The sequence below is a fragment of the Salmo salar genome, chromosome 13, assembly GCF_965601325.2.
Source record: "Salmo salar chromosome 13, fSalSal1, whole genome shotgun sequence".
Lineage (NCBI taxonomy): Eukaryota > Metazoa > Chordata > Actinopteri > Salmoniformes > Salmonidae > Salmo > Salmo salar.
The window spans coordinates 76,746,055-76,759,247 of NC_138303.1; the positions used below are offsets into that span (position 1 = coordinate 76,746,055).

General features: G+C 42.3%; 1 protein-coding gene across 5 annotated transcripts in view; it reads right to left on the reverse strand.

Moving 5' to 3' along the window:
* Window positions 1-13,193, reverse strand: part of LOC106568027 (homeobox protein cut-like 1) — a 240,257-nt gene that overhangs the window by 134,509 nt on the left and 92,555 nt on the right. The window lies entirely within an intron of this gene.

Sequence of the window (13,193 nt, forward strand, 5' to 3'; positions counted from 1 at the left end):
GCCAATTTGTTGCCAAGCTCTTTCAACCAAGGTTACATTTATGCACTCTTAAGGTCAGGGGGGGGGGGCAGCCGCAGCCAGGACTTATTCTTGGCATAGGGGTCTGACCTTGTGTGTGTCTTTGGAGAGAAAGAGTGTGTGTGTTTCAACCCCCCCACTCCTCCCTCTCTACCCAAGTTTACCAGTAACTCTGGAGCGTTGCTGCACCTTGAGACCTGCCTAATAGATGAGCCAGTGAGAACCGCTGGGTGCCATTCCTGCACCGACTGCACTTTCCCCCCACAAAGTGTATTCTTTATTTATCGCCAAAGTAAGTGGTCAGAGGGGTGTCGTGAAAACCCGGAGACCTCTCAAAAAATGTCTGAGAGGATTCCTCTAAATTGGGCAAGACACAAGTGAGAGAGAGAGATAGGAGAGACTCCCTTCACCCCAATGTCACCGCTGTGAGAGAGACTTAATAAGTGGGAAGGGGCCAAGACCGGGACTGGAGCCCTGGACTCCATTAGAGGGTCATGGCGGCGCCCTGTAAAGGCGCAGAACAAACAGAGTAAACACATTAACGTCACTCTTCGCCTCTACGGATGGCTGCATTCACAGACACTGACTCATCAGCACAATAATGAGAAATGGAGGAGGCTTGGCCAGGCCGGGCTGTGCTGGCAACCCCCCCCCACCACCACCCCACACACCAGGGTTTCCATTAGCCGGTTAATTGCCTGCATTTGTTTACGCTTATTGGTCTATAGGTTAATTTTCATAATTTCTTTTAATTAAATTGGCCTGTGTGAATTTTCGTTAGTCATTACGTATCTTATTTATCCAACAGAACTATTTCACATGCACAAAGCCTATTTCGAGCTGGATTTCTCCTGCAGCTCCTCAGCTGGTTGCTGCTGGAGTAAAACGTGCTTTTTTAAGCCCATTCATTGTTCAACAATTCTAAATGCAATCTGTTAAAAACAGTTTTGGTGCTACTATTTATATTTCCCAACTGGTAATTTAAGCGGGACTCCCATTCACCATTCAACTGCAGGCAACAGGCTATCAGTGTGTCACCCACCACTTTACAATGTGAGTTGGAGGCAGTGTGCATTTTGAAAACATACATAATTGTTTGAAACCTGAATGTTGTATTTCATATTATCAGGCATGCCTTTAAAGTAGCTTATAGGCAAAATCCAACCATGAAAACGTGGAGGCAATTATTTTCAAAAGCCTACCATATATATATATATATATATATATATATATATATATATCTCAATGTGATACAGTGAAGACGGACACTATCAGATGAGATGATAGCTAACCTAGTTTGTCTAACTTGTGTGAGTCGGATTGGCTACTGTCTCGCTCTCTCTCTCTTTCTTTCTCCCTCCCGCCACAATTGGCCGACATGAGGAAATCAGTCAATTGTAATAAATGCATTAGGCCCTATAGCTTATGCCTGCCCATACCATAACCCCACCATGGGGCACTCTGTTCACAATGTTGACATTAGCAAACCGCTCACCCACACGACGCCATACACATGGTCTGGGGTTGTGAGGCCGGTTGGACGTACTGCCAAATTCTCTGAAACGACGTTGGCGGCGGCTTATGGTAGAGAAATGAACATGGACATTCCTGCAGTCAGCATGCCAATGGCACGTTCCCTCAAAACTTGAGACATCTGTGGCATTGTGTTGTTCACAATTTTGAGTGGCCTTTTGTCCCCAACACAAGGTGCACCAGTGTAATGACCATGCTGTTTAGTCAGCTTCTTGATATGCCACACCTGTCAGGTGGATGGATTATTTTGGCAAAGGAGAAATGCTCACTAACAGGGATGTAAACAAATTGGTGAACAAAATTTGAGCGAAATAAGCTTTATGTGCGTATAGAACATTTCCGGGATCATTTATTTCAGCTCAAGACCAACACTTTACATGTTGCATTTAGATTTTTGTTCAGTATACAATATAATAATATACATCATATTATTTGAATAGTGAAATCATTTCAAATACCCAACCCTACACATCAATGATTGGCAGCCATTTTGTTCAAGCTCAAAAATGTTTATTTTTATATCAGTATTGGTGCCAAACGCCTCGCACCCCTACCCAAACAACCCTGCGGCAGGTGGATAATCATAGTGGCGGTTCAGTGGAAAATGTAGCTACTACACCTTTTCCCACAGCGAGAAACAATATTATCATTCATAATAATAGAGTTACTGTATTCTGCAAAAAACTCAATTCCATTACAGCCACAAGAAAACAGTGATCGCATTGAGTCATGCGTTTCTGGCTGGCTAAAAATACAGTGCTGTTACTTGCTAATAACCTGTGGCCATGCCACCTCAGAAGAAGGGAGGGTGGCACATAACATGGTTTTGGGATATAGAGGGAGGTGGGGGTGAGTGGGGGCTGGATGGTGGACAATGGGTGTCATTGCTGGACGGCCTGCTACTTATTGCCATTTATCGACGCAGAATGTGCGAGGAGTAAAACACACATTTACCTAAACCACACACTCATAAGATGTCACAGGAAGGCCAAAACGATCATCAAGGACAACAACCACCCGAGCCACTGCCTTTTCACCCCGCTACCATCCAGAAGGCGAGGTCAGTACAGGTGCATCAAAGCTGGGACAGAGACTGAAAAACAGCTTATATCTCAAGGCCATCATACTGTTAAACAGCCATCACTAACACAGAGAGGCTGCTGCCTACATACAGACTTGAAATCATTGGCCACTTTAATAAATGGAACACTAGTCACTTAAATAATGTTTCCACATCTTGCATTACTCATCTCATATGTATATGCTGTATTCTATACTATCTATTGCATCTTAGCCTATGCCGCTCTGTCATTCTTATTCCATTCCTTTACTTAGATTTGTGTGTATTAGGTATTTGTTATGGAATTGTTAGATATTACTGTTAGATATTGCTGCACTGTCGGAACTAGAAGCACAAGCATTTCGCTACACTTGCAATAACATCTGCTAACCATGTGTATGTGACCAATAAGATTTGATGCACCAGGGGCGGACTGGGACAAGAATTCGGCATTGGCATTTTGTCCACACCACATCACTGCACGCACCGCCAACTCCTCCCCCACCCCCCCGCGGGCCACCAGCCATACACACCCAATCCCTGCACTTACACCCAGTCGTCCTGACACATACAGTAGCATTGGCAGTACAGTACATTTCTTAACTATTTCTGTACCGTGACTGGTGAGACACGGCCCTCATCTTTTTTAACCAGATCATGTTTAAAACAAATACAATATGTAAAAACACCACTGGAGATACAACCACTACAAGTGTGCCTCTGCTCTAGCCATTTGTTTGCCTCCCTGTTGTTCTGTCTATCGGTCTCAGCATCTTCTCTGCTGTCACTCAGTGTGTCTTCTTGTTCTCTGTCTGTCTGCCTGTCTTATATGTTATAAAAGCCAAGCTAATGACTTAGGCTACATATTGCAAATTAGTGCCTGCCATACGTGACCTGTTTCAGGAAACTAGGCGTATGTCGCAAGTCATGACTTCACAGGAGAGACATTTTAACGTTTAGTTTTTTTTTTTAATCAAAATGCGTTTTTGGGCAGAAATGCCTTCTGGAACATGTGAACTTCAATGTGCCTTAATAAAAATGGTATGCCATCTGTAAATAAGAATACAATTGTTAAATTACGAGCCTTGTTGGTTAATCCACAGAAAAAGACGGCAACCTTCCCACTAGCCATGATTGGCTGAGATAATGAGTGGGCTGGACATGCCGAGAGAGGAGTTCGGATTGGTCTGCCAAAAAGAATGCTTCTGTCTATTTGAGCTGGTCAGTCTGTGTTGGTAATCCTGTCGAACGCAGCTTTTTAAAAAAATGTATTGTGTAGTGGAGCTGCATAAGTGTTGCTCTCCACTTTCTGGAGGATCGAGTTTTGAAAATCAGTGGAATTAGAGTATGATAGCTAAAGAGATGGACACCTGTCTCCGGATTACATCTTCAAACTAAGGGCAACCGGGGCATGGCATCCGTGACAGGGAGACGCGTCCATCATGCATGATGTAGTATACGGGTAAAATAGTATAGCGTTAGCTAGCTACAGTTTTAGATATTACACATTTATAGTTTTGACAGAAAGTGGTTTCATTTAAAGCTAAAATGTACTGTTAGCAAGCTAGCTAACGTTAGCTGGCTGCCTCCTTAGCTAAATCTAAGAGTATGATATTATTCATATCCCAGAGCCATTTGCTTGGCTAGTTAGAGCCTAATGTTAGCTAGCTAACATTGAACCTGGTTGGTTAGCTCCCAGCAGATTCATGCAGGGTAGTCACGACATGATTTGGAACTATGTTCATTGTTGTTTAATTAGCTAACGTTAGCTGGCTGGCTCATTAGCTAACGTTACATGACCTTACACGTTGCTTACCTTGCTAGGTTCATTGTTTACCTAGCTAGCTAGCTACCTACATGTCTTAAGCTAAAGTGTACAACACCCAGTGTCAGTTAACGTCGGGAAAAAATTGTTGACAGCAGTGCTGGTTAGGCTGTTTCATGTTATCCAGAGGTAAACAAATCATTGGCCAGAGCGTCAAGTGTGCGCTCTGAACGATCTGAGGTGAAACTAGATGGGTGGGGCTTAAGAGGGTGTAAATGATGCTGAATGGATTTAGACAAAGAAGTGCTCTTCACTAGATACCAAAACATTCAAAGGCCATTTTCTCAAAAGTGAGTTTACAAGTTTATCAACTTCCAAAGCAGAATTACTTTCCCATTGTCCCTCAAATGCAGTGTATGATATACCATTTTGTAGCACTGAGTTTTTACTTTTATCCAATGTAAAAAACACAATTTCAAATTTTGCTACGCAAGACTGAATCCAGGTGGTGAGTCACATATGCGTTCCCCTGAATCAACACCTAGCCTTAAGTGTTAATTACTGTTACAGGGCTCCAGACTAACATGTTTCCCTTGTGTCTCTGGTGCCACTAACATTTGGTGGCACCATGCCATGATTTGGTCGGACCCAAATCACGAGTAATCATCTTATAAAGTAATTCATAATGCTTTATTAAAAAAGGTCCAATGCAGCGGGTTTTATCTCAATATCAAACCTTTCTGGGTAACAATTAAATACCTTAGTGTGATTGGTTTCAATTGACATTGTCAAAAATAAACAAAAATAGCTTCTTAGCAAAGAGCAGTTTTTCAAGCAAGAATTTTGCTAGGACTGTCTAGGAGGGGTTTGAGTGGGGAACTGAAAATGTGCTGTTATTGGCAGAGATATTTGGAACTCCCTACCACCAAACAGCTCTTACACTAAAAAGGCATTATCATAATTTTAACAATTTCACAGTATTATTATAACCTCATAGTGTGGATATATACAACACAGGAGAATCATGGTTTTGACTGCACTGTGCCTTTAAGAAATATAATAAATAGACTGAGGTATTAAAAAAAGAATTTGTTTCATATAACATGTCCAAGCAGGAATGCATGATTCAATATGTTGATGTGCAACCTAATCCAGTTTATGTCATGAATTGTCAGTTGACAATTAGACTATACCTGCTATTTTACGGTCCAAATAGGATAAAGATAAATTACATGCATCTTTACGTCAACAATCTATTATCACAGGCAAATTCATTTTGGGTACAACACTTGAGGAAGTGGACACTCACAACTAGATGTCTAACTCTAAATATGCTGAGTATACCAAACATTAGGAACACATTACTAATATTGAGTAGCACCCCCCTCCCCCCCCCCCCCACATCTCAAAGCCATATCAAATATATTGTTTGTAGAATAGTTGCTTGCTATTGAGCTGAATATTGACAATAGAGAGAGAAATACAAATTATACCTACAAAAAGCTGAGACCATCCTCTCTTTCGACAGGGACAAGGGGACGAAGCTTCCAAAGCAGTGTTTTTCCCGCAATTGCATTTTGAAATGCTATATGATCAGAATACATTTTTCTCTCGAGTGCATGGGGGGAGAGAAGAGTGTCTCGCTTATTGCAGCGGCAGGCCTAGCGAGGGCACAGAGACAGGGAAGACACTTTCCTTACAGGAGTCGTGAGGATAATGCACTTTACTGTTTGACCACATGGTTTTAGCCACCTAAAAAAAATAGGACTTACTTACTGACTTTATTGTCCCCATGGGGAAATTTTGTTGCAGTGTCATGTACACAAATAAAGTGGTGTTTAAATACAAAACAAAATTGACAATACAACTTTCATAACAGTTACATACCAATAAAAAAATAAATAATTATAATTATAATAAATAAAGAAATAAAACATTTTTTTTAAAAGACTAGCCTGCTGGCCTTATGGAGTCAATAGGAACATTAGCCTGAGCTATATCACACCTGGCACAAATTATTGTCTAGTTGTGTTTTTCCTGATGAGGGGTGCCCTATACCTGCGCCCAGAGGGGAGTAGTTCAAAGTCCAGGTACAGGGGGTGGGGCTTGGGTCTAAAATGATTTTGTGAGCCTTACGGAGGACCCTGACTTTTGAGTGAGGTCAAAAATATTTTTGTCTGTCTCAATTTCGACCAGCCCACCCACAAAAAAAATAATAAAAATAAAACAAATAAAACAAATTCGCATTTTCCAGAATTGCCAGATGGCCAATCCGCCCGAGACGCACACACACCTACCACAACATCCCTGTAGTCTAAACTGACCCAGTCGTCTGAAGTGTCTTGTTCTTGCTGAGGTAAAGGGTTAAGTCTGGATTTTAAACCACCTCAAAGCATCCAGCTGCATTGTGGCTTCCAAATGTGCTTACACAGTTGACCAAGATAGCTAGCTAGTGCTATTTTAGCAGAAAAACACTCTCTATCCAAACAAAATGGAGGATGATACCTTTAAAAAAAAAAAAGTGTGTTTGATTTTAACTGCTAACCACTTGTGTCCTTCAGAAGGAGGGATGGGTTTTCGAAAAGTCCAACAGTCTGAAGTTCACAGTGACTTTGAGAAAGTACCAGCAGGATTTTACACATTCTCTCCTCCGAGGTAGAGCACTTGTGACTTTTCGGGTGGCCCACCTGAGGGGCCGTTTAACTGCCTGTGTTTCATGCTAATGGGTTCTGAAAAGGCTTCCCAACAGACACTGCATTTAGCACTGTAATAATCGCTGCAACCTTGAACTCTTTGACGCACACATTTCATTCAGGGGAGACAGAAGGATTTATGTACCTCTTCTGTATATTTATAAAACGTACCAAACAGAGCCCAGCCATACCGTCTGAGCAAAAGACAATGGAAAATAAAAATAGCTTCTTAGCAAAGAGCAAATTTCTCAAGCAAGAGATTTTCTAGGACTGTCTGGGATTGATCTGATTTGAGAGGGGAAAACAAAAAACTACCGGTTATTGGCAGAGATGTTTGGAACTCTTTCTTATTGGTCTATTATCTAATTTACCGCCTGGTGATGTCACCAGGCAGGCCAAAACTCCAACCCACCAAAACAGGCTGCAATTTCAGGCAGTCTTTTCTAACAGCTCTTACATTAAAAGGGCATGAGGTCTGATACCAACAGGCTCAGAGACAATTTCTATCTACAAGCTATCAGACTGCTGAACACTTGAACTGGACTGACCACCTGTTCTGATTCTCTGCACTTCAGCAAACATGCACTCACACACACACACACACACAAATTGCTGCTACCAGACTCGTATTATGATTGCTAAATACTGCACATTTTAAATACTTCCTCAAAACACATGTAAATATTGGACTATAAATTGTTCCTTCCTGTACTATACTGATAAAAGGTTTATTCTATTCTACTGAGCCATTAACTTTATGTTTGTATTCTTATCTTTTACTATTTATTATTGTTGTTGCATTGTCAAAAATGAACCCGCAACTAAGCATTTCATTGGACGGTGTATACCATGTGTATTCTGTACACAAGACTAATAAAACTTTAAACATTATCATTTTCCCAATTCCCAGTATTATTCCAATCTCAGTGTAGAAATGTATATAAAACACAGAAAATCGGATTTTTGACTGCACTGGGCCTTTCACTGATTTACAGCCTGTTGATGTCACCAGACAGGCCAAAACTCCATTCCACCAAAACAGGCTGAAATTTCAGGCGGTCTTTTCAAACAGCTCTTACACTAAAAAGGTATCATAATTTACCAGTATTATTCCAATCTCAGTGTGGAAATATATATAAAAAAACAGAAAATTACTTTTTGATAGCACTGGGCCTTAAAAGGAAGTATTTAAATGAGACATGGGTTTAGTGGGTACACTGCAATCGCAGCAGCTCCCTGTAACACCAGGGTGGGGGGCATTAGGGCCAGACTACACCTGTACACCTAATGCTAACCGCTGAGTGACTGACTGGAGCATGGAGGAGAAGAAGATAAAAGAGCGATACAGACAGATTGAGGAAAGAGAAAGGAATAGACAGAAAGAGAAAGGGGAGCTGCTGTTGTGTGAGAAAGAGAGAGAACAAAAACAGAACGAAAAATAAAAAGGATAGCGAAACACACAGACAAAGAGGGGGGCTGGCTGTCGTTGTCAGTGAGTGGGGACATATGGGGGCCAGTGAGGGCCGGGGGGGGGGACTGGTGATGAAAGGCACAGGAAAGGCAAGCACACTGTTGACTGGCTGTAAGAGGAGCCTGTGTAAATATAAAACCTGGGCTGGGGGAGCGCAGCAGTAACACAGGGGGTGTGTAGTTTGTGGGTCTGTAGTGCGTGTGTGTAGAGGGGGGGCGACCATGACAGAGCTCTGGGCCTCCTCTGAGTGACAGAAGCCAGCCTCCCTCCAGCCCGCCTTGAAACCAGATCTCCGGGCTCCCACTCCTCGACCACCCACAGAGGGAGATGACGCGCAGAGTGGAGGGGGGGCGCCTGTACACACATGCGCACACACACAAGACCCAGACTTTGCAACACACATACACAAGCAGACGTTCAAATGAGACAGACACTATTAGACATGCATAGTCATAAACAAACACAAAACAAACAAACTATTCATTATAGCCTTGGATTAACGTAAAATGGCATATTTGGAAAAAGAGTCTCAGACTCTCAAGGGGTTTTGAATTGTGCCTTCTTTTTCACACCCACAAATATGGATAAATGTATTGGGTGCCATGTAGACACTAAGTGTATAAAACATTAAGAACATCATCCTAATATTGAGTTGCACCCTCTTTTGCCCTCAGAACAGCCTCAATTCGTCAGGGCATGGACTCTACAAGGTGTCAAGCGTTCCACAAGGATACTAGCCCATGTTGACTCCAAGGCTTCCCACTGATGTCATAAGTTGGCTGGATGTCCTTTGGGTGGTGGACCATTCTTGATACACACAGGAAACTGTTCAGAGTGAAAAGTGTTGTAGTTCTTGACACACTCAAACCGGTGTGCCTGGCACCTACTACCATATCCTGTTAAAAATGTAATGCACTTCAATATTTTGTCTTGCCCATTCACCCTCAATGGCACACATACACAATCCATGTCTCAGTTGTCTCAATGATTAAAAAACCTTATTTAACCTGTCTCCTCCCCTTCATCTACACTGATTGAAGTGGATTTAACAAGTGACATCAGTAAGGGATCATAGCTTTCACCTGGATTCACCTGGTCAGTCTCATGGAAAGAACAGGTGTTCCTAATGTTGTGTACACTCCATGTATATGTGAATTGTTGCCAGCTTAATATTAAAATCTGCAACAAACAGCTGTAGGCCTACACATTCATTCAAGGTAAAACATCCAATGAACAACATACACATGCAGACACACAAAAACATGGCTCTCAAGGAAAAACAAACAAATCTCGCCTCAAAACTAACGGTCAAATTTGATCACAAAAGCAAATATTGACGACAGCAATTGTGCGCGTGTATATGGGTGCAAACTGCGTGTGTGCGCATACAGGCGTGTATACGGGTGCAAACTGCGTGTGTGCATACAGGCGTGTATGTGTGTGTGCTTCAGAATATTATGAGCTGCTTCATCCCATACTGACCAGGACCCAGCTGCATTAGTGGAATCTTATCTGCTGGAATGAGGAGGGGAGACACAGGAAGACGGATGGCCAGGCCCCCTCGGCATGCTGGTTAGAGGGGGGGCCGAGGAGTGCAGCTGAATTCCAGAGGGAGAGGCCTAATCCCAGTCACTATGTAATCATTCCTCCGTACTGGGGGGCTAGCCAGAGCCTAGCGGGACCGTATCCAATTCCTACTCTAATCGCCTGATCTGGAGAGTACTCTGGCCCCCTCCTCTTCATTTGGATTCAAAGCTCCCTCGTCACCCCCATCGGTCAGTGTAGACCAGAGGGCCAGCTAGCATCTAGTGTGGTGCTGAGATGCTTTCATTTAAAGTGGGTGCCACCGTGTTATTGTCAGTCAGTGGGTGCATTTTTTATTTACGCAGGGGCACCAAGTGTTACAGCAAGGTTTTCAGGTAATACCAACCTTTCTTGTATATGAATGGGGGGAAATGCCATGTGTCTGGGCTGTGCACTCGTAACTCTGCATTTACACTAATAAGCTGTATCACTCGGTGAAACATTTGAAGCCATTCACTTTCAAAGGAAGGAAAGTGAGAGAAGTGGAGTGGACAGGGGAGGTACTGTTGAGTGAAGTTGGGGAAAATTTTACTTTATTCAAATCCTCCGCGATATCGCGATGTGAGTGACAAATTGAAGCTCACCATAGCTTCCAACCCCTACTGGATTGGCTGACAATGGCTGTTGATACATAGCACTACCTTGCTTGCTTGCTAGTTAGCTTGTTAGCACCCACATGAGGGTGAAGCTAGCATGGCTAGGTGAGTGCTGCTTGTAAAGTGTAAACAGCCAGTAAGTCATTGGAATACAACAACAATAATCTGTTTTATGTCGAGGGAAACCAATTAAACCAAAATGTGTTGAATGGAAGCTAGATTATGACATTTGAGATGCTAATAATGCCACATTTGTACCTGTAGCTGCTAGAATAAGAGGCCTTACACCTTAGTTTGTAACAAGAGCACTCGAAGACCAGCCTCATGTCTAACAATGATTACTCTTATTGTTGATTGACTGCCTTCAGAGTACATGTCAATGGGCAATACCACCAAGGCGATTTGGAGCCAAAATGGGTGCTTTCTTAGGGATCAAAATGGAGAGAACCTTCATTTAGCCCTGTCCTGCAGCAGAATGGCATGATGACTGGGCTGCCATCCAGTGTCTGGTACTGAATGCTGTCATAGCCGCAGTGAGGGATGCCCCCATGCCCATCAGTCCTAAGAACCCCACCTCTTTCTGTCCCAGAGAGTCTGTGGAAAGCAATCACACAGTCCCAGCGGAAGAGGAAATGGCACACGCTCAACTCCTGTCAGTTCCACTCTTCCATCAACCCCAGCATTAGCTGACCAGATGGACCAAATCCTTTAGGCAGATATGCAATGTACCAGTGCATTAAACAAGTGAGCTTAAAAAAAAGAGAGGGAGAGAAAAAAAAAATACATGAGTTGGGGCATTTGAGATGGAAAATGCATCAGCAGTCCACATGTTCCACCAGTTTTTTTTTCCCCTCCAGAGGGTTTTTAGGCTCAGCGTTACAGCTGTGAAGCACCATCAGGTATGGAGGCACACTGAGGCATGCGCTTGGTGCACGAGGCCCAAAATGGCCGCACCTGATAGACAGATGAAGGGAAAGCTGTGGGAAACACCAGACTGACCTGCGACTCACTGACTCCCCCAGCTGGCTCTGTGCTCCACACCCCTGGGGGCAAAGGGCTCTAAACCCATCACTGCTAGGGCTGGCACAATAATAGTATAATTTACAATTATAATCGTCTTAATATATTCATTTTAGGGAGGGGGTAAACTTTATTTTCAAGTAGATGTAGTAATACATTTTTTGAGACTGGGGTGTCACCAAAGCTGTGTTGTATTCAAAGCTGTGCTAGATTGTATTACAGTGCCTTCAGAAAGTATTCATACCTCATGACTAATTGCACATTTTGATCCGTTACATGTAGAATTCAAAATGGATTAAATTATTTTAAGACAGATTTCAATATTTAATTTGCAAAACTATCGTTTATAGAAGTATTCACACACCTGAGTCAATACACGTTAGAATCACCTTTGGCAGCGAAAGTCTAAGAGCTTTGCACACCTGGATTGTACAATATTTGCACTTTTTATTTTTTCATTGCTAGAAAGACATTTTCCAGTCTTGCCATAGATTTTCAAGCCAATTTAAATAAAAAAAATATAAAAAATAACTAGACCACTCAGAAACATTCAATATCATCTAGGTAAGCAACTCCAGTGTATATTTGGCCTTGTGTTTTAAGTTATTGTCCTGCTGAAACTGAAAGGATAATGTCTTCCAGTTTCTGTTGGAAAGCAGACTTTCCCAGGGTTTCCTCTAGGATGTTGCCTGTACTTAGCTCTATTACATTTATTTTTATCCAAAAAAAAAACTATTGTCCTTGGAGATGACAAGCATACCCATAACATGATGCAGCCACCATCATGCATGAAAATATACTCAGTGGTACTCAGTGATGCAGTGTTGGATTTGCCCCAAAGATAATGCTTTGTATTCAAGATGTAAAGTTAATTTCTTTTCCACATTTTTTACAGTTTTACTTTACTGTCTTATTGTACAAGCTTCCTTCTTTTCACACTGTCATTTTGCAACTACATCCATCCTCCGTTTTCTCCAATCACAGCAATTAAACTCTGTAACTGTTTTAAAGTCAACATTGGTAACGTGGTGAAATCTCTGAGCGGTTTCCTTCATGAGGAAGACATCTCAGTCGAAGGCACTAGGTATCCCCCTTTCCCTTTCCGGCAACTGAATTAGGAAGGACACCTGTATTATTGTAGTGACTGGGTGTATTGATGCACCATCCAAAGAGTCATTAATAACTTCACCATGCTCAAAGGGATATTCAATGTTTGCTTTTTTATTTTTACCCATCTACCAATAGGTGCCCTTCTTTGCGAGGCATTGTAAAACCTGCCTGGTTTTGTGGTTGAATCTGCTGGAAATTCACTGCTCGACTGACGGACCTTACAGATGATTGATTAGTTAGGAAAGTTAGGAAAGCTAAGGCTAGCTTTTTCAAGCAGAAATATTGCATCCTGTATCACAAACTCAAAACAGTTATGGGACACTATAGTCCATGGAGAATAAGA